At 48.8% G+C, this 21,544-nt stretch overlaps 1 long non-coding RNA gene across 2 annotated transcripts in view; it reads left to right on the top strand.

Annotated features, from left to right (window-relative positions):
• LOC140458548 (uncharacterized) overlaps positions 1 to 21,544 on the top strand; it is a 90,968-nt gene that overhangs the window by 2,847 nt on the left and 66,577 nt on the right. For both annotated transcript variants that reach the window (XR_011953516.1, XR_011953517.1), the window contains exon 2: positions 18,841 to 18,969. This is a non-coding gene — a long non-coding RNA (uncharacterized lncRNA). The remainder of the gene's footprint in view (positions 1 to 18,840; positions 18,970 to 21,544) is intronic.

Genomic DNA, 21,544 nt, shown 5'->3' with positions numbered 1-21,544 from the left:
AGTGCAAAGAGAGTGCTGCAGTGTCAGAGTGTCAGTACTGAGGGAATGCTGTTGTGTCAGGGCGTCATTTCTGAGGGTGTGCTGCAGTGTCAAAGGAGCAGTGCTGAAGGTGTGCTGCACTGTCAGAGGGTCAGTACTGAGGGAGTGCTGCACCGTCAGGGGCGCAGGGCCAAGGGGCTGTTGCAGTGTCAGAGGGTCAGTTCTGAGGGAGTACTGAATGATCAGAGAATGTGCCGCATTGTCTGAAAGTCAGTATGAAGGTGCCCACACTGTGGGAGGGTCAGTATACATGCAATGCCTCACTGTCAGAGGGTCAGTACAGAGGGAATGCTGCAGTGTCATAGGAACAGTATTGAGGGAGAGTCACACTGTCAGAGGGTCAGTACTGAGGGAGTGCCACACTGTCAGAGGGTCAGAACTGAGGGAGCGCTGCACTGTCAGAGGGTCATTTCTGAGGGAGTGCTGCACTGTCAGAGGGTCAGTACTGAGGGAATGCTTCACTGTCAGAGTGTCAGTACTGAGGTAGTGCTGCACTGTCAGAGGGTCAGTACTGAGGGAGTGCTGCACTGTCAGAGGGTCAGGACTGAGGGAGTGCTGCAATGTCAGAGGGTCAGTACGGAGGGAGTGCTGCACTGTCAGAGGGTCAGTACTGAGGCAGTGCTGCACTGTCAGAAGGTCAGTTCTGAGGGAGGGCTGCACTGTCAGAGAGTCAGCACTGCAGGTGTGCCATACTGTCGGAAGGTCAGTACTGTGGAAATGCTGCACTGTCAGAGGATACGACTGAGGGAGTGCTGCGCTATCAGGGGGGGTCAGTAATGGGGGATTGCTGCAATGTCAGAGGGTCAATCTGGGGGCAGTGCTGCACTGTGAGAAGGTCAGTACTGAGGGAGTGCTGCAGTGTCAGAGAGTCAGTACTGAGGGAGTGCTGCACAGTCAGAGGGTCAGTACTGAGGGAGTGCTGCAGTGTCAGAGAGACAGCACTGTGGGAGAGCTGCAGTGTCAGAGAGTCAGTACTGAGGGAGTGCTGCACTGTCAGAGGGTCAGTACTGAGGAAGTGCTGCACTGTCAGAGGGCCAGTACTGAGGGAGTGCTGCACTGTCAGAGGGTCAGTACTGAGGGAGTGCTGCACTGTCAGAGGGCCAGTACTGAGGGAGTGCTGCACTGTCAGAGGGTCAGTACTGAGGGAGTGCTGCACTGTCAGAGGATCAGTACTGAGGGAGTGCTGCACTGTCAGAGGGCCAGTACTGAGGGAGTGCTGCAGTGTCAGAGGGTCAGTACTGAGGGAGTGCTGCACTGTCAGAGGGTCAGTACTGAGGGAGTGCTGCACTGTCAGAGGATCAGTACTGAGGGAGTGCTGCACTGTCAGAGGGCCAGTACTGAGGGAGTGCTGCACTGTCAGAGGGTCAGTACTGAGGGAGTGCTGCACTGTCAGAGGGCCAGTACTGAGGGAGTGCTGCAGTGTCAGAGAGTCAGTACTGAGGGAGAGTTGCACTGCCAGAGGGTCAGTACGGAGGGAGTGCCACACTGTCAGAGGGTCAGAACTGAGGGAGTGCCACACTGTCAGAGGGTCAGTACTGAGGGAGCGCTGCACTGTCAGAGGGTCATTTCTGAGGGAGTGCTGCACTGTCAGAGGGTCAGTACTGAGGGATTGCTGCACTGTCAGAGGGTCAGTACTGAGGGAGTGCTGCACTGTCAGAGTATCAGTACTGAGGGAGCGCTGCACTGTCAGAGTATCAGTACTGAGGGAGCGCTGCACTGTCAGAGGCTCAGTATTGCGGGAGTGCCGCACTGTCGGAGGGTCAGTTCTGAGGGAGGGCCGCACTGTCAGAGGGTCAGGACTGAGGTAGTGTTACAATGTCAGAGGGTCAGTACGGAGGGAGTGCTTCATTGTCAGAGGGTCAGTACTGAGGGAGTGCTGCACTGTCAGAGTATCAGTACTGAGGGAGTGCTGCACTGTCAGAGGGTCATTACTGAGGGAGTGCTGCAATGTCGGAGGGTCTGTACTGAGGGAGTGCTGCACTGTCAGAGGGTCAGTACTGAGGGAGTGCTGCACTGTCAGAGGGTCAGTACTGAGGGAGTGCTGCACTGTCAGAGGGTCAGTACGGAGGGAGTGCTGCACTGTCAGAGGGTCAGTACTGAGGGAGTGCTGCACTGTCAGAGGGTCAGTACTGAGGGAGTGCTGCACTGTCAGAGGGTCAGTACTGAGGGAGTGCTACACTGTCAGAGTATCAGTACTGAGGGAGCGCTGCACTGTCAGAGGCTCAGTATTGCGGGAGTGCCGCACTGTCGGAGGGTCAGTTCTGAGGGAGGGCCGCACTGTCAGAGGGTCAGGACTGAGGTAGTGCTGCAATGTCAGAGGGTCAGTACGGAGGGAGTGCTTCATTGTCAGTGGGTCAGTACTGAGGGAGTGCTGCACTGTCAGAGGATCAGTACTGAGGGAGTGCTGCACTGTCAGAGGGTCATTACTGAGGGAGTGCTGCACTGTCAGAGGGCCAGTACTGAGGGAGTGCTGCACTGTCAGAGGATCAGTACTGAGGGAGTGCTGCACTGTCAGAGGGTCAGTACTGAGGGAGTGCTGCAATGTCGGAGGGTCTGTACTGTTGAGAGCTGCATTGTCGGAGGGACTGTGCTGTAGGAGATATGCACTGTCAGGGGGTCAGTACTGAGGCAGTGCTGCACTGTCAGAAGGTCAGTTCTGAGGGAGGGCTGCACTGTCAGAGAGTCAGCACTGCAGGTGTGCCATACTGTCGGAAGGTCAGTACTGTGGAAATGCTGCACTGTCAGAGGATACTACTGAGGGAGTGCTGCGCTATCAGGGGGGTCAGTAATGGGGGATTGCTGCAATGTCAGATGGTCAATCTGGGGGCAGTGCTGCACTGTGAGAAGGTCAGTACTGAGGAAGTGCTGCACTGTGAGATGGTCAGTACTGAGGGAGTGCTGCACTGTCAGAGGGTCAGTACTGAGGGAGTGCTGCACTGTCAGAGGGTCAGTACTGAGGAAGTGCTGCACTGTGAGATGGTCAGTACTGAGGGAGTGCTGCACTGTCAGAGAGACAGCACTGAGGGAGTGCTGCAGTGTCAGAGAGTCAGTACTGAGGGAGTGCTGCACTGTCAGAGGGTCAGTACTGAGGGAGTGCTGCAGTGTCAAAGAGTCAGTACTGAGGGAGTGCTGCACTGTCAGAGAGTCAGTATTAAGGGAGTGCTGCAGTGTCAGAGAGTCAGTATTAAGGGAGTGCTGCACTGTCAGAGGATCATGACTGAGGGAGTGCTGCACTGTCAGCCCATCAGTCTGGGGGATACCTGCATTGTAAGAGAGGCAGGACTGAGTGAGTGCCACACTATCAGATGGGCTGAATGGCCTAATTTCTGCTCCCATGTCTTGTGGTCTAAGAGGAATATCTGAAATTGTTCAGTATATTTCTGCCTCTGCTTCCTACAAACCCTGCTCAGCAATGATTCCCACGTTCAGATTCCAGAGGCTGTGTTCAAACAGACCGCCTTCATTTGGTTACCACCCTCTGTTCCCAGGGATCAAGTTTTCGTTTCGTGTGACTGACCTGCCAGCTCAATTGTATATTTTCATGCTGCAGGACTGAGGTTTATTCCTCAGCTTCCATGTGCTCATCCCAAATGAATCCCACTGCCCCACACTCAGCACAGTCGGGTGTTCCTTATTTCTGAGCTTCCCAATGCTAATCCACACTCCTCCAAATCGTATCGCAGGCGAATTGCCTGGGAGAGAGGAGTGCTAAGAGAGGAAATAAAAATCTGAAAGTACCTTACAGTGACACTAAGGGTGAATTGATAATGACAGAAAGAGTAAGTTGTGGAACACAGTGAGAATTTGTGCATGGACCCAGAGGCTACAGTGAATGGATTCATTTTGTCAATGCTCATTGGGACAGGGTTGATATGAAATTGTGAAGATGCTCCTTGATACAATTAAATGAATTAGCATATATATAGAGAGAGATGGTTCTGAGTGGTCTGGCCTTCTTCCAACCCAATAAATCTCCAAAGACGGTGGAAATGTATCTCAGTTTACCGAATGAGGTGATGGAGGAAGGAGCAGGTACACTTGCAAACATTTTCAAATCCCCTCTGGCCACAGGAGAGGTGTCGTCGGACTGACCAGGTGGTACTGTTATTCAAGAAGGAGCATGAGATATATCAGGCAGCTACAGGCCAGTCAGGCTAATATCGTGGGTGGGACGTCTGTTGGAAGCAATTTTGGGAGAGAGAATTAATCAGCATTTAAAGAGACTGGAGTTCATGAAGACCAGTCAGAATGGTTGTGTTAAGGAGGGGTCAGGTCTGACCAATGGGATTGCACTTTTTAAGGAGGTGACCCCGTGTGTAAATAAGGGCAATACTTTCCTGTGGCCTGCTTGGAGGTCAGTAAGGCTTTTATCAGGATCCATACTGGAAACTGATAGTGAACATAAAAACTCAAGATCCAAGGAATTTGGCGCAGAATGCTGAGTGGCAGGAAGCAGACAGTGATGGCCCAATTAGAAATCTCTGTCTGTTCATGTCTCACTGTTGGGGTCTTACTGATGTGGTTGATAGAAAAGATTTAGATTTGAATGGTGGAGGGTTAATCATTGGGTCCATGAATGATATGAAGATTGGTGGGGTGATAAATACTGAGGATGATAGCCTTAGATTACAGAAGGATGGAGATGGCCTTGTCAGATGGACCGATCAGTGGCAACGTGTGAGGTGCCTGAAGACTGGAGGGTGGTTAATGATGGGCCATTATTGAAGTAAGGCTCCAAGGAACAGCCATTGAACTATGGAGCTGTGAGCCTGATGGCAGTGGTGGGTAAGCTGTTGGAGGGCATTCTGAGAGACAATTTACATGCATTTGGAAAGGCAATGATTGATTAGGGATGGTCAGCGTGGCTTGTGGAAATGGTTTGTGATGGAGGCCACGTCCATTTTAAAAGATTCAGATCTTTTTAAACAATAAGTGAAAAATAACATCACCAGGTGCCTTAAACATGGATAGGGGAAAAAAAACTATTGTCAATGTATGGTCACTTGATGCTTGGCGACTCTCTAGAAAAGCAGGCACCCAAACAGACCAATGCTATCGATGCAAGATGCGGTGCACAGGAAGATCCAACAAGTCATTTTCAGTTGCTGTCTGTCTCCCTAGAGCAGTAATCATGCGAGATCAGGGTTCAGTCCTTGGAAAGTGATCTCTCCATTGAACCTTCCTCCACGTTTGTACCCTCCACGTTTGTACAGTAACCGTGGTTTTGTGTGCTTATCTCTGTGAGAGAGAGACACAGATAGCGAGTGTCTGTCCGTGTGTGTGAGAGAGTGCATGTGTGTGTATCTCTGTGTGTCTGTGTGTGAGAGAGAGGGATTATGTGTTTTTGTACGTGTCTGTCTGAGTGTGTGTTTGTGAGAGAGTGTGTGTGCATGTGTTTTTGGGGGAGTGAGAGTGTGTGTATGTTTGAGAGAGTGAGTGCCTGTGCGAGAGAGAGAGAGAGAGAGAGAGAGAGAGAGAGAGAGAGAGAGAGAGAGAGAGAGTGTGTGTGTGTGTGTGTGTGTGTGTGTGTGTAAACTAGCCAATCTTATCAGGTGCCCATGAATATAAAATCCAGCTGCTGTTTCAGGTGAATTGGTCCTTGTGTCTCCAATGACACAAAACCTGTCAGGGTGGCTTAACTGGGGGAGAGTGCTGTTCATTCCAGTGGGGATTCATCCAGTAAACCTTCCCCACACACTAACATCCCTCTGGTAATGCAGTGACTAGTCCTGCACACAGTGCTCCAGGTACAAACCAATGTAATGTCACCGTAGTCTTACCAGAGCATGGGACAGCTCCTCATTACAGAGTGGGGTCTGGTGGGGATTTAATCAGAGGGTCACTATGGCCCAACTGAGGGGAGAGGTTGTGAAGGAGAGTCCTTCAGAGTAACTTTAGCTAGTGTGGTAAGCTAACTGACCAGCCAACTGAGCTAACCAACCTCACTCCAGGGGCATGCCGTGTATAACCCAATCATTGCCAGCCTGCACCTCAATAGGAGCCAGAAGCAAGGCCATTCGGCCCCCACCCTAACCCAGAAGGGAGAGCACGGGAAGCTGATGAAGGAACCAAGCCCCTTCCATGTGGCCTTCTGAAATGGAGCTGGAGGACAGGGCAGACCTGGCCTGCTGTTTGCTTCCCCGAGACTGGCCTGCTCCACCTTACAGTGAGAGACTGAGGGGAACCTCGAGGAGATTTCACTTCTCACTGAGAGGCTGGAACTCCAATCCAAATCAGACTGGTTCCCTCCGAGACTCACGGAAGAGTGCAGCCCTCTACAGATCAGGGCCTTGTGGAGTCATAACCTCCAGTGTGGGGACCAAGAGCTGGGAGGTAGTGTTAAGGACATAAGACCATCTGAAATAGGAACAGGAGGAGACCATTCTGCCCCTCGAGCCTGCTCTACTATTCAATAGAATCGTGAATGATTTAGTATTGATTTGGGAGCTGAAACCTGGACAGTACAGAGACAGAGAATCAAATTATTCTGCGATAAGGAATTATCAGACGAGAGCACACACACACACACACACACACATACACACACACACACACACACACACACACACACACACACACACAAATTGTGGGATTCAGGCCGTCTGTGGGAACGGGGAGAGACAAAGGAGCATAATGCTAGAGAGGGATCTGATCCCACAGATTTCACTCCTTCCCTCTCTCTCTGCAGCTCTCATGTCTGTTTTTGTTTTTCCCAGTTCTCTCTCCCACATCTTTCCTTCAATCCCTATCTTTCAACATCCTTCACATCTCTGTCCTGTTTACATTTCCCAGTAGATTCCCTTCCCCCTTTGTCACCTCACCTGGTTTTTCAGGAATGCTTAATCATTCAGTCTTTCACAAAACTAACACCTTGCTCATCTCTCTCTGCATCTGTCTCTCAACTCTGTGGGATCTTGCTATTCCTGTCTGTACATCACTCTAGCAACATCATAGCCCCCACTACCACCCCACTCTCTCAGCTCTATCTCTCTGCTGTTGTAACTCCTCTCTCTCTCTGTCCTATATCTCTCCCTGGGATTTCTGTCTTGCTGTCTGCCTGAACTCTCCCTGTCTTTCTCCTCCCATTTTCTCCTTGTATCTGTCTGACATTGTATTTCTCTTCCTGGAGTTTCACTCTCTCTCTCTCTCTCTGTCTCTGTCTGCTCTCTCTCAGTTCTTCTCACTTCCTCTACCCCCCCCCCCCACCCCGCCTGCCTGTCTTTCTCTTGTTCTCTCCCTCCCTCTCACTGTCTGTCCATCCATCTCTCTTTCTCTCGTGTGATTGCTCTCCCTCTTTCTCCCTGGACCCCTCTGCTCTGTCCCAGTGACTGGGGGAAGGGGCATTGGGAAGAGCTTGCCTCAGTGCCTGGTCTCTCCCAGGTTTTACCCCCACTGTGGGGTGGAACATGAAGTACTTTTCTGAGTGAGTCTGAAATAGAGAAAAAGAGAAAGAGAAAGGGAGAGTGAAAAAAAGAGAGAGAGACATGGAGAGAGTGGAGATGGAGAAAGTGGAGAGAGAGAAATGGGCAGTGAGAGTCAGGGACGGGGAGTGAGAAAAGGACAGAGTGAGAGAGACAGGGAGAGAGAGAGAGAGTGAGAAGGGCATATATGGGGGGAGAAGGACAGTGTGTGTACTTGGCGATGGTTTCAGAGTGGGATCTTGTTGTGCATTACTGCAGTCAGTCAAAAGGTGAGTTAGTCTCTGCACTATGTCCTCCAGCCCAGGGGCTGTGAGTCTGCATGGGAAAGGGGGAGACTGGGAGACAAGGAGAGAGTGGGACAGCCAGAGACAGGGGGAGGGTTTGATGGAGTTTTGGGGTTGCTGGAGAAAGGAGGGGCTGTTGTCAGAGAGAGATGGAGGGAGGGATAACATGTGATGCAAAATCTGAGACAGGGTTGTGAAGAGGTCTCCACAGGAAGGATAGTCAATGAGGCCATTCAGGGGCCAATCCTGAGGATCCTGAACCGGTCCAGGATCATTTAATGGGTGAGGGGGGATGATGGGCAGAAAGGACTCCATCTGTGATGTAAACCTTCTGTAATTCTCGGACTGGGATCTTGCTGTACATTAAAATCGTCTCAGGCGAGTCAGTCAACCCAGACTCATTTACCTGTGTGAGAAAGTGAGGACTGCAGATGCTGGAGAGTCAGAGTTACAAAGTGTGGAGCTGGGGAAGCACAGCAGGTCAGCCAGGAGAGTCGATGGGTCAGGCCTGACCTGCTGGGATTTTCCAGCTCCACACTTTTCCACTCAACTCCCTCTGCCCCGGGGAGGGGGGCTCACAGCAATGTTGGGGGCAGCAAAATATTTGAGGGGGGCACAGTTGGTAAGGTAGGTATTTGGGAGGGAAGGTATTTGGGGAAGGGAATAAATTTGGGAGGAGAGTAAAAAATGAGGGGCAAATGTTTTTAGCGGGGTCAAAATTGGGTGAGCACTTTCAGGTCTGAAATAAAGAAAAAGAGAAAGGGAGGGTGAGAAAAAGAGAGAGAGGTAGAGTGAGTGGGGATGGAGAAGGGGGATGAGAGAAAGATGGGGCAGAGACAGACAGTGAGAGGGAGGGTGTGAGAGAAAGGCAGATTGAGAGAAAGAGACAGACGGGGAGAGAGAAGGACAAAGAGAGAAGGGGAAGTCAGACTGAGACAAACAGGCGTTAAAGCATGGACAGACTGAAGGGGTGACACTCAGTATTCCAGTTGGTTCCAGCTCTCTCTCTCTCAATGGTTTTTCACACTCCCTCTCTCCCATGCTCCTGAGGTTTCCTTCAGCTTGTCTCTCTCTCCCTCTCTCTCTCCCTCTCTCTGGATGGTGAGCTGGTCTCGGTCCCTTGCCATGTTGGTCACCTCAGAAAGCCTCCAGAAAATTCAAGAGATCAGTCTGCAGGTGATCCCTGGTTTTGTTCATTTCTGGATGGTTTCCCAGAACTTTCTATACTTCTGGCCAATTCGGAGAATCAGTTAATAGTTTGAAGCGTTGCTAATCATTTGGATGGCTTGTTCCTGTTAGTTTCTTTGTGTAGCAGGACCCGGTACCTTCCTGTTTGGGCCCTCCTTTGTTTAGTGGAGACGTTATTAGGGATATGTCTGCCCAGGGGAACTGTTGCCTTTTACATTATGCTGATGGGATAACCATCTGGCTGCTGTCTGGCTTTTGTGATTTGGGAGTATAACTTGTCCAATATACCCAGCATCTCTTAGCTGTCTATCTGTGTTTTAGCAAGGAGGCAGGAACATTTCACCCATTCCCCCTCCCCCACCCAGTCTTTTGAATAGAAAGAAGCTTATACAATGAATTACAAACCTAATTTTAAAAGCTGGTTATGTTTGTTGTCAGAGTAGCCTGCTGTTTGAGCGAAAACCATTTTGTACATTGGTCAAACCGATTGTCATATGGCTGATAAGTGATACCATAGAATCCCTACAGAGCAGAAACAGGCTCTTCAGCCCATCGACTCCACAATGACCCTCTGAAGAGAATCCAACTCAGATCTATCCCCTGATGATATCTGTGAAACCGTACATTCCCCATGGCTATTCCAGCTAACCGGAATATCCCTCGGCACTACGGGCAATCTGTCAAAAATGCCCACCATTGAACAGTGGGAGAAAACCCATACAGATGGAGGGAGAATGTACAAACTCCACACAGACAGTCGCTCAGGAGTGGAATCAAACCCAGGTCTCTGGCACTGTGAGGTGACAGTGCTCACCACCAAGTGACTGTGGCTCTCCAAACTGTTTTGACAAAACATATTCCGTTCTGAGAATCCATACAGAATTGTGATGCATAGCCAACATCCGGTGAGCAGAATAAATGCAAGTGAATGAGACCTCCTGGCTCAAACTCCCGGAATTCCCTTCCTAAGGACATTGTGGGTCTATCACCTGCAACAGTTCAATGTGCAGCTCATCACCAAAAGCAGCTCCCGAGCAGCTACGGACAGGCAATCAATACTGGGCCCAGACATGAACACTCAAACACTGCAAATGAATGAAACTAAGGTGATCACCCGGGGAGTTCCATCTACCTTCCAGTCCCTGGGGGTGTGTCCAGGCATTATTCACTGTTAGAAACGAAAATTGCTTCTTAATAATCGCTCTTGACAAATTCAGGAAAACAAAGCTTTATTAGCAAGTTTGCAGAGATGGGCAGCCTTCTGAGTAAAAGGCGCGCTGAGGCTTACAAAGTTTCTCATTATATACAGTACAAGTCCCTCCCCTCCTTGGTTCTAACGAGCCATGAGGTTCACATTCTTAAAAACATCATTATTCTCCAACTTACATCCTTATCACAAAGTCTGCAACAAATGTCTCCAGACCCTCCCCTTCCTGGCCCTTAACGAGCCATGAGGTTCACATTCTTAAAAACATCATTATTCTCCAACTTGCATCCTTATCACAAAGTCTGCAACAAATGTCTCCAGACCCTCCCCTTCCTGGCCCTTAACGAGCCATGAGGTTCACATTCTTAAAAACATCATTATTCTCCAACTTGCATCCTTATCACAAAGTCTGCAACAAATGTCTTCAGACCCTCCCCTTCATGCCTCCAGACCCTAGAGGTGTTATTTTTCTCTCCCTGTAGTCTTATCAGTCAAAGACTTATTCTTCTCTGTCTGTGCTGTAGCAGATGTCTCTGTATCAATCTGTAGCAGATGTCTCTCGAGTCGTTTCCCTGTCCTGCAGTCTTTATCAGTCAAGGACTCATCCTTCCCTGCCTGTGTTTATGGTTTCATCAATCAAGGGCCTGCTTGTTTTACTCTGCTCACAAACTGCATGCACTATTTTAAACTATTCTACTTTTGAGTATACAAAATGTTTTAAGAAAGCAAAAGTCTAATGTTTTAGAAAAGAAGCAAAAGTTTTATCTTTTATTATAGATCAGTCTGTGGTCTAGGCACATCTTAAAGTTGCAAACCGAAATTACCTCTCACAATCACCATGATCGTACCCATCTGTTACAGCCTGCAATCCTAACCACCGGTATCCCGAGATATATCAAGGTGAGTGTGGTTAGGACCACAGCTTGATGTGAGAGGAGCCGAATTCGTTAATGACAGGTGGTGGGAATGCCATGGTATGGCCTGATCCTTCACATTTACGTAAGTGTGGTCCTTTTCAATGTCCCCTCTATCTCCACAGCATGTGGGATGGAATCATGATAACCCATCTAAATACCTTCTTTAATGTAATTCCGATACTTTCGACTTCAAAGATCCCCATCCTAACATTGTCACTTGGGATAACTGGAATCCCTCGCACCAAGCCCAGTGCCCCACCGAAAGTGTCCTTACAGCTGTCATTAACCCAGCCCTTGGTGAGCTGCTGTAACTGACAGTGAGACATGTTAGTGTGGGTGTTCTCCTGGAACAAATATTTCCGCTGTTTGTCACTAATCCGGGATGGGACTTCTCTCGAGCAGTGAGGTCCGCTGCCTTCATTTCATAATGGATGCCCCCCCCCCTCACTGTTGTCCCTCAGGGAGGGCTGAATGGCCTGGTGGACAAAGTCACATGGTGATTAATTTAATTTGTTTGTCAGCATCCAGTCCGTGTATGACAGACTGTCGGTCTGTCTCAACCAAAAATGTATCTGGGTTTGAGACAGGATCAAACAGAGTGGCCTTTTTGGTGCTGCCCACCAGCTGGGTGCCTGGAACGGCTGTTGTGTATGGAGTGAGACCATCAGCTGTTTGACTCTTGGTAACCACAGGATTCATGGAATCTGGGTCCGTCTGTGGGTCAGGGCTGGGGGCAAAAGGTGCAGTTACCTGGGAGACAGGCAGTGGGAGTCCCCATCTGTGAGCGGGTGTGGATGTGTCAGTGTGGAGCCTGTCAGTATCTCCCTGGGGAGGTAGAACCCCAAAGGCACACATTATCCCATTCTGGGAGGGGTCCTAGTTCCCTAGGGATTGTATTTGCTCCTGGCACCTCCTACTAGGGCCTGATGTGTGTTGTTCCGTGTTGTAGGTGTACAGGACCCATGCAGCTGCTTGGAGCTCATACACTGTCCTTCCAGATTGTCAATGTAACCTGAGGCTGCCTCCCCATCCCCAGAGACCCTCCTTTCACTGGATTGGGCTCTTCCCAATTGGAACTGGAGTAGTCCCATGTTCCTGCAACCTTCTGTCCTGCTCATTGTGTCGGAGACCAAGCTCGGTCACAGCCTGTAGTTTTCCCTGGGGTGACTGGATCCCAGCTGCCTTATCCCAGCTGGGGGTCCTCCAGGCTATCGGCAGTGGAGTGAGCTTTCCAGCTTCCTTCCCCGGTTCTCTATGGGCATCTCACCACAGCTCCTGTACCAGGAACCCTTCACTGCAAGGCTAGGCTGGCTTCCTGTGAAATTCTGCAGGACTGTTTCACATTTGTCCCGGCTCGTGATCCTATTGCTTTGGTCGCTTCTGTATTATGGGACACCTGGGTATACTCATAGAGTCATAGAGTTCTACAGCATGGAGACAGGCTCTTTGGCCCAAACTGGTCCATCTACACTAACCCCGTTTCCATGCACTTGAACCAAATCCTTCCAATACGTTCCTCTCCATGTATTTGTCCAAGTGCATTTTAATTGTTCTTAAATGTATCCTCCTCGACCACTTGCACTGGTAGTTCATTCCGTATGTGTACCACCCCCTGGGTAAAAGCATTGTCCCTCAGGTTCCCTTTTAATCTTCCCCTTTCTCCTTAAACTGATGCCCTTTCATCCTTGATTCCCCAAGCCTTGGATAAAGACTGAGTGCATTCACCCTATCCATGCCTCCCATGATCTTATACACCTCTATAAGGATACCCCTCAGTCTCCTACACACGAAAGAAAATGTCCTTGCTTGTCCAACCTCTCTCTTTATCTGTCTAGTTGAGCTCTGGCAACATCCTTGTAAATTTTTTCTGTCCTCTTTCTAGTACAATAACATCCTTCCTATAGCAAGGTGGATAAAACTGAACACAATATTCCAAGTGCGGCCTCACCAACATCCTGCACAACTACAACAGACCTTCCCAACTTCGATATTCCATGCCCTGACTGGTGAAGGGCCCAGTGTGCCAAAAGCCTCCTTCACTGCCCTGTCTCCCTGAGTTCAGAGAGCCGTGCTCCTGGAATCCAAGGTCCCTCTGTTCCACGACACTCCTTCAGGCCCTACCATTCACCATGAAACCCCTGTCTTGATGTTACTTTCCAAAATGCAAGATCTCGCCCTTGTCTGTATTAAACTCCATTTGCCATTTCTCAGCCCAATTCCCCAGCTGATCAAGGTCCTGTTGCAATTGCTGAGAACCTTCCTCACTTATTTTAGTGTAATCTGAAAACTTTCTAATCATGCCTTAAACATCCTCATCCAAATCATAGATATAGATAACAAACAGCCATGGGTCTAGCACTGACCAGCTGCGTGGCACAATGGCTCAGTGGTTAGCACTGCTGCCTCACAGCACCGCGGATCTGGGTTCAAATCCAACCTCACAGGATGCTCTGTGGGGGTTAGATCCTGTTAGGGTTAGATTTCCTACAGTATGGAAACAGACCATTTGGCCCAACAAACCACACCGACCTGCTGAAGAGTAACCCACCCAGAGCCATTCTCCCTACCCAACATTTACCCTTAACAAATGCACCTAGCAATATAGGCAATTTAGCCTGGCCAATTCATCTGACCTGCGCATCTTTGGAATGGGGAGAAAACCGGAGCACCCAAAGGAAACCCACACAGACACAGGGAGAATGTGCAAACTCCACACAGTCACCCGAGGCTGGGGTCGAACCTGGGTACCTGGCGCTGTGAGGCAGCAGTGCCAACCACTGAGCCACCATGACACACCAACTGAGTTTGTACATTCTCCCCAGTGGATTTCCTCTGGATGCACCGGTTTCCTCCCACAATCCAAAGATCTGCAGGTCAAGTAAATTGGCAATGCTCAATTGCCGAGAATGTTCATGGATGTGTAAGTAAGTTGCATTAGTCAGGGGTAAATGCAGAGTAATAAAGTAGGTGAATGGGTTTGAGTGAAATATTCTTCAGAGGGCCAGTGGACTTGTTGGGCCTTAGGGCCTGTTTCCACAGAGGAGGGATTCTATGATTCTATGACCGCTGAGGCACACCACGAATCACAGGCCTCCAGTCTGACTGTTACCCTCTGCTTCCTACCATCAAGCCAATTGTGTACCCAGCTTGCCAACGCCCCCTGGATTCCATGTGATCTAACCTTCCAGAGCAAGGTACCATGTGGAACCTTATCAAAGGCCTTCCTGAAATCTGTAGAGTCTACACGTACTGGCCTGCCCTCGTCAAACTTCCTGATCACTTCAATAAAGAACGCTGACAAATTTGTGAGGCATGGTCTCCCATGCACAAGGCTTTGCTGACTACTCCCAATCAAATGTTGTATTTCCAAATGCATGTCTATCTAATCTCTCAGCATCTTCTCAAGTAACTTACTTACCACGGATGTTAGGTTTACTGATCTATAGTTCCCAGGTTTATCTTTGCAGCCATTCTTGAATAAGGGCGCAACATATGCTGTCCTCCAGTCTTCCGGGACCTCACCCGTGGCTAACGGTGAGGCAAAAAGATCAGCAGGGACTCCACAAGAACTTCCCTCACCTCTTGAGGTGCCGTTGGATATGTTTGGTCAGGTCCAGGAGATTTATCCACCTTCATACATTCTAACACATTCAACACATCCTCTCCTGTGATATGGTCTGACACCAAGAGATCATCACTAACTTGCCCAAGTTCCCAAGCCTTCATGTCCTTCTCCAAGGTCAACACAGAGGGGAAATAACTCCTCTGATTCTGCACACACGTCTACTTTGGTCCTTGAAGGATCCTATTTTCTCTCTAGTTATTTTTTTTTCCTTGGGAGGGGTTGATTGCAGTGCTGGGTAAGGATCAGTCAGGGGGGGATATTGCAGTGCTGGGTAAGGATCAGTCAGGGAGGGGGAGATTGCAGTGTTGGGTAGGGATCAGTAAGGGAGGGGGAGATTGCAGGGTTGGGTTGGGATCAGTCAGGGAGGGGGTGATTGCAGTGTTGGGTAGGGATCAGTAAGGGAGGGGGAGATTGCAGTGTTGGGTAGGGATCAGTAAGGGAGGGGGAGATTGCAGGGTTGGGTTGGGATCAGTCGTGGGGGAGATTGCAGTGTTGGCTGGGATCAGTAAGGGAGGGGGAGATTGCAGGGTTGGGTTGGGATCAGTCGTGGGGGAGATTGCAGTGTTGGCTGGGATCAGTCAGGGAGGGGGAGATTGCAGTGTTGGGTAGGGATCAGTCAGGGAGGGGGTGAGTGCAGTGTTGTGTAGGGATAGAGGGAAATCAGGAGGCCAAAAAGGGGACATGAGATTGCTTTGGCAAATAGATTTAAGGAGAATCCAAAATGTTTTTATAAATCCAAAAAGGACAAAAGGGTTACTAGGGAGAGAATAGGGCCCCTCAATGATCAAGACAGCCTGCACGTGGAGCTGCAGGAGATTGGGGAGGAACTGAACAAGTATTTCCTGTAGAGAAGGACATGGAAGATATCGAATAGAATGATGGTTTGAGAAGTAGCATTGGGAAAGAGTTGATGTCATCTTGTAAAATGTCCACATTACAGAGGAGGAGGTGCTGGATGTCTTGAAATGGTTAAAGGTGGATAAATCCCCAGGACCTTATCAGGTGTACTCTCGATCTCTGTGGGAAGCTAGAGAAGTGATTGCTGGGTCTCTTACTGAGATATTTGTATCATGGATATTCACAGGTGAGGTGCCAGAAGACTGGAGGTTGGGCTAACGTGGTGCCACTGTTTAAGAAGGGTGGTAAGGACAAGCCAGGGAACTACAGACTGGTTCGCCTGTCGTCAGTCGTGGGCACGTTGAGAGACGGATACATGAGGGACAGGAATTACATGTGTTCAGAAAGGCAATGTCTAATTGGGGATAGTCAGCATTGCTTTGTACGTGGGAAATCATGGCTCAAGATATTGAGTTTTTTGAAGAAGTAACAAAAGGATTGATGAGGGCAGAGCGGTGGATGTGAGTGATCTGGACTTCAGTAAGGTGTTCGAAATGTTTCCACATGGGAGATTGGAGAGCAAGGATAGATCTCACCGAATACAGGGAAAACCAGTTATTTGGATACAGAACTGGCACGAAGGTAGAAGACAGAGGGTGGTTGTGGAGGGTGTTTTTTTCAGACTGGAGACCTGTGACGACTGGAGTGCCACAAGGATCGGTGCTGCGTCCACTACTTTCCATTAATGATATAAATGATTTGAATGTGAACACAGCAGGTATAGTTAGTAAGTTTGCAGATGACACCAAAATTGGAGGGGTAGTGGACAGTGAAGAATGTTACTTCACATTACAACGGGATGGTGAACTGATGGGCCAATGGGCTGAGGGGTGGCAGATGGAGTTTAATTTAGATAAATGGGAGGTGCTGCATTTTGGGAAAGCAACTCTTCGCAGGACTGATCCACTTAATGTTAATGTCCCAGGGAGTGTTTCTGAACAAAGAGACCTTGGAGTGCAGGTTCATTGTTCCTTGAAAGGAGAATTGTAGGTTGATAGGATAGTGAATAAGGAGTTTGGTATGTTTGTGTTTAATAATCAGTGCATTGAGTAGAGGAGTTGGGAGGTCATGTTGTAGCTATACAGGACATTGGATAAGCCAGTTTTGGCATATTGCGTGCAATTCTAGTCTCCTCCCTATCGGAATGATGTTGTATAAATTGAAAGGGTTCAGAAAAGATTTGCAAAGACGCTGACAGGATTGGAGCATTTGAGCGAAAGTTAAATGGGCTGGGGATGTTTTCCCTGGAATGTCTGAGGCCGAGGGGTAACCCATATGGAGCTTTATAAAGCTATGAGAGGCATGGTTCGGTTGAACAGACAAGGTCTTTTCCCTGGGGTGGGGTAGTCCAGAACTGGAGGGCCTAGGTTCAGGATGAGAGGGGAAAGATATAAAAGGAACTAAGGGATAACGTTTTGATGTGGAGGGTGTTGTGTGTATGGAATGACCTGCCAGATGAAGTGGTGGAGACTGGTACAATTACTGTATTAAACAGGCATCTGGATGGGTATACGAACAGGAAGGGTTGAGAGGGATTTGCGCCAAGTGCTGGCAAATATGACGAGATTATGTTAGGATATGTGGGTGACGTGGATGAGTTGGACACCGAAGGCCTTGTTTCTGTGCTGTCCATCTCTCTGACTCTAAATGTTTTGCACTGTCCATTTCCAGCCATACACTTCACTGTTTCCCCTGTTTACCTTGGTCAGTTCCCCTCTCAAACACATGTCAATGGCTTTGGTTGTGATTGTTGGGTGTGCTTTATGGTCACTTTAAAAATCCATCATCTCGCTGAATTCCACTACACTACAATTTCCCAGAGGATATCTCAGTGGGACATTACTCCTTCCCTCAGCGTCATCACCCAACGGTCGATCTGAGATAGTCACGTCCCTGGCTGTTTCCACGACGTGTTATTCAAAGAAACACTGACACAAACATTCAAAGAGGAGTTCGGAGAACATCACTTTTGCCGATGTGACTGTCTCAGATTATACAAAGACTGAAGTCTCCCAGAATTATCAGCGCCTTTGTATTACACAGGAATACATTGGAATGTGGAACAGGGATGAGCAATAAAATGCTGTTTTGCAGCCTCTAAACTGTTCTCCTGCTTGTGTTTTTGACACGTGTTACCCAGAATCTCCATTCGGACTGATTCAGCTTCATCATCTGAGGCCAAATGCTTTCTCTGTTATGCCTTTGTTAACCATTACTGTCAGGGTCACCAATCCTCAACTCCCTGACACCCCTCAATAAGGTGTACAATAAAATATTCATGTTCCACCTTTTGTTCACCCTGTCACCACTAAATCTCATTTATCTCTGTGCCCCAGTCCATCCACCTTATTGCAGAGACTTTATCCAGTCCAATAAAAAACATTACGACTGACTCTTTCCACAATTTCTTGTCACAGTCCAAGTCACTGATGTGCAGTTTCAGTTAAACTCTGTCTCTCCCTGTTCCTTTCTGCTTGTCTTCAGCTACATTGCCATTTCTGTTTGGATTTGGAAAGCTCCTTTCACCTGAACCCTGGCCCTGCATCCTCTCTGTCAGTTTAAAGTCCTGTCCATAAGCTTACCGACATGGTTGACCAGGACACTGCTCCCAGCAGTGTTGTGTTTAATTCACTCATGGGATGTTGCTGTCTCTGGCTGGCCAGCATCGCATGCCCACCCCGAGCTGCCCTTGAGCTGAGTGCCTTGCTGGATGATTACAGAGAGCAGTTTAGAGTCAACCCCATCACTCTGGGTCTGGATCATGTGTAGGCCAGACCCGCTGCCTATAACAGATTTCCATCCTAAAAGGATATTAAGCAGTTAGATGGTTATACTGGACACCGGCATTAACATCTGGATGAACAGTCGGGTGAGAATAACACGAGGCCATCACCTGTCCCACTCGTAGCTCACCTGTCACTGAGTACTGATCCCCGTGCACCATGAATCACAACCCTTTTATCATGACCATTGTGTGATCCTGATACCTTCCTGCACTCTGGTGATATCACTCAGTATCTCTCCATGTGGTATCCCTCACTGTGTGGGTCTAATTACTGCCTCTGTCAGTGTCTCTCACTCTTGCAGCTACTCCAGATCCTGAGCCAACAGCATCCTCCATTCCAGAGAGACACAGTAGCACAGGCCAGGGATGGAGACTGGGATTTTCCAGATCTCTGTGGGACTCAGTGCCATTCTTCATGTGTAACCCTCACTGCATCAGTCTAATTTCCCATTTTGTCTGTTTCTCTGTCTCCTGTAGGTCATCAGGATGTTCCTGTCTCAGCCGAATTCCTAACTCTTGTCTCGTCCATAACCACATCAAAGACGGTTGATCAGTCAGAGAGACATGAAGAGGGAGGTCTGGAGCCTTCAGTAAATCCTGCAGCCGGTAAGATGACTCACAGTAAACAGCACAGGGAGGGGTTAGTGACCTTCTGTATTCAGACCTGGAAGACAGGACATAGACACAGAGCTGGGGAAGGAAAAGCAACATTCTAGGCTTCATTCACATCATCTTGTGAGGGACCTGCTTTCACCTCTGCTGTACTGGTCCTCCCTGAGACATCTCTCTCTGACTCTCTCTCTCACCCCCTCACTCTCATTCTTTCTTTCTCACCCTCTCTTTCTCTCTCACCCCCTCATTCACTCTCCACCCAAACTCTCTCTCTCACCCGACTTCTCTCTCCCTCGCATCCCTCTCTCTCTCATCCCTCTATCACTGGATTGCCCTCTATCTCTCCCTATCAGCTTTGCCTCCTCGATATCTATCTTTCTCTCTCTCTCTCACTCTCGCTCTCTCTCGTCCCCTTCTCGTGCGCTCTCTTGCTCTCAGACTCTCTGTCTCATTTCCTTCCCCTCCCTCCCACTCATTTGCACCTCTCTCTCTCTCTTGCCCCCCCTCTTGCCCCCCTCGGTCTCGCGCTCTCGCTCGCCCCTCTCTCACTCACTCGCCCCTCTCTCTCACCCCCTCGCCCCTCTCTCTCACCCCTCCTCACTCTCAACCCATCTCTCTCTCACCCTCTCTCTCCCTTCCCCTCTTATGCTCTCTTCCCCCTCTCTCACTTACCCCTCTCTCCCCTTTTCTCACCCCCTTGCTCTCATTCCCCCTCTCAACAGTTTGTATTTTTATTATCATGCTTATAATTTCACAAAAATCCTATTGAGAACTTTAGACATAAGGCCAGAGATGGAGATATTAGGTCATTGCCAAAGCATTGCCAAAAAGCAGGTTTTGAGGGATGTCTTAAAGGTGGAAAGCAGACCTGTGAGGTTTTGGCTGCGAATTTCAGACCATGCTGCTTCAGCAAGTGTAGAAACAGCCACACAGGTGAAGTAATGAATTAACAAATGGTTTGGAGTCTCGAAGAAAATGGGTTGTCCAGGTCTCAAAGTGTGTGTGGTGCAGGGAGTTAGGGACTATGACAGCCAGGAATTAAATCAAGTGTGAGAATTTTAAATTGAGGGATATTGGCCAGGTGCTGGCAGGTGAGACTAGATTGGGTTGGGGTATCTGGTCGGCATGGACGGGTTGGACCGAAGGGTCTGTTTCCATGCTGTACATCTCTATGGCTGTATGCTGTTGATTCTAATTAGGAGCCTTTTGATGAATCAACAAGCAGAGATTTAGACTTTCTTGAGATTACAGGGAGATTGAATGTTGGAAGCTGGCCCTGAGTATGTTTGGATAATGAAGTCTGGAGATAACACACAACGGATGAGAGTTTCAGTATATGAGCTGAGACAAGGGTAGAATCAGCTAGAATTAGTGATCTTGGAGTGGGACTGGGCTGTCAACCTCACCTCACCTCTGGGATTCAGTTAGTTGTCAGGTTGTGAATCAGGGCAGTAACACAATCAGGAGCTGAGTGGCCCTGGTGGAGCCTAAAATGAGTGTCGCTCAGCTGGCTGTTGTTGAGCAGCTGCTGCTTGGTAGCCCTGTTGATGACATCTTCCATCACTTTACTGTTGGTCGAGTGTGGACTGATAGATGGAAATTGCCTGGGTTGGGTTGCCCTGTGTTTTTGTGTTGAACATCCCTGGGCAATGTTCCACATTGTCGATAGATGCCAGTGCTGGAGTGGTACTTGGCTTGGTGGGTGGCAAGTTCTGGAGCACAAACCATCAGTATTATTGCCAGAATATTGGCAGGGCCCATAGCCTTTGCACTATTTAACCATTTCTTGATGTTATTCAGACTGAATCGAACTGGCTTAAAACTCGCATCTGTGATGTTGGAAACCACTGGAGAAGGCTGAGATGGATCATCCCACTTTGCACTTCTGGCTGCAGATTGCTGCAAATGCTGTCATCTTATCTGGTGAATGGATGTGTGAGGCCCCTCCATCAGTAAGGGTGGGGATATCTGTGATGCCTCCTCCAGTGAGTTGTTTAATTGTCCATCACCGTTCACAACTGGGTGTGGCAGAACTGCAGAGCTCCGATCTGTTCCACTGGACGTAGGATCACTTAGCTTTACAGATTGTGCTGGAGTACAGTTCTGCTGCTGTTGATGTCCCACAGTGCCTCCGAGATATCCAGTTTGAGATCCTACATCTCTTCAAAGTCTGTCCCATTTAGAACGGTGATAGTGTCACTCAACACAATGGAGGTTTTTCTCAACTTTAAGGCAAGACTTTGTCTCCAAAAGGAATGTGTGATGGTCGCTCGTACTGATACTGTCATGGACAGATGTATCTGCCGCTGGTCAATTCATAACAATGAGATCAAGTATGTTTTTCCCTCTTGTTGGTTCCCTCACCACCTGCTGCAGACTCAGTTGAGCAGCTATACCCTTTAGGACCTGGCCAGCTCAGTCAGTAATTCTGTTGCAGAGCAAGTCTCGATCATGGACATTGAAATCCTGTACCCAGAGTACATTTGACATCATTTTATTGCCTCAGTGCTTCCTCCAAATGTTGTTCAACATGAAGGAGAACTGATCCATCAGCCAAGGGAGGATGGTA

This window comes from Chiloscyllium punctatum, chromosome 33, assembly GCF_047496795.1.
Source record: "Chiloscyllium punctatum isolate Juve2018m chromosome 33, sChiPun1.3, whole genome shotgun sequence".
NCBI classification, from domain to species: domain Eukaryota; kingdom Metazoa; phylum Chordata; class Chondrichthyes; order Orectolobiformes; family Hemiscylliidae; genus Chiloscyllium; species Chiloscyllium punctatum.
This window is presented reverse-complemented; position numbering and strand designations above follow the sequence as displayed.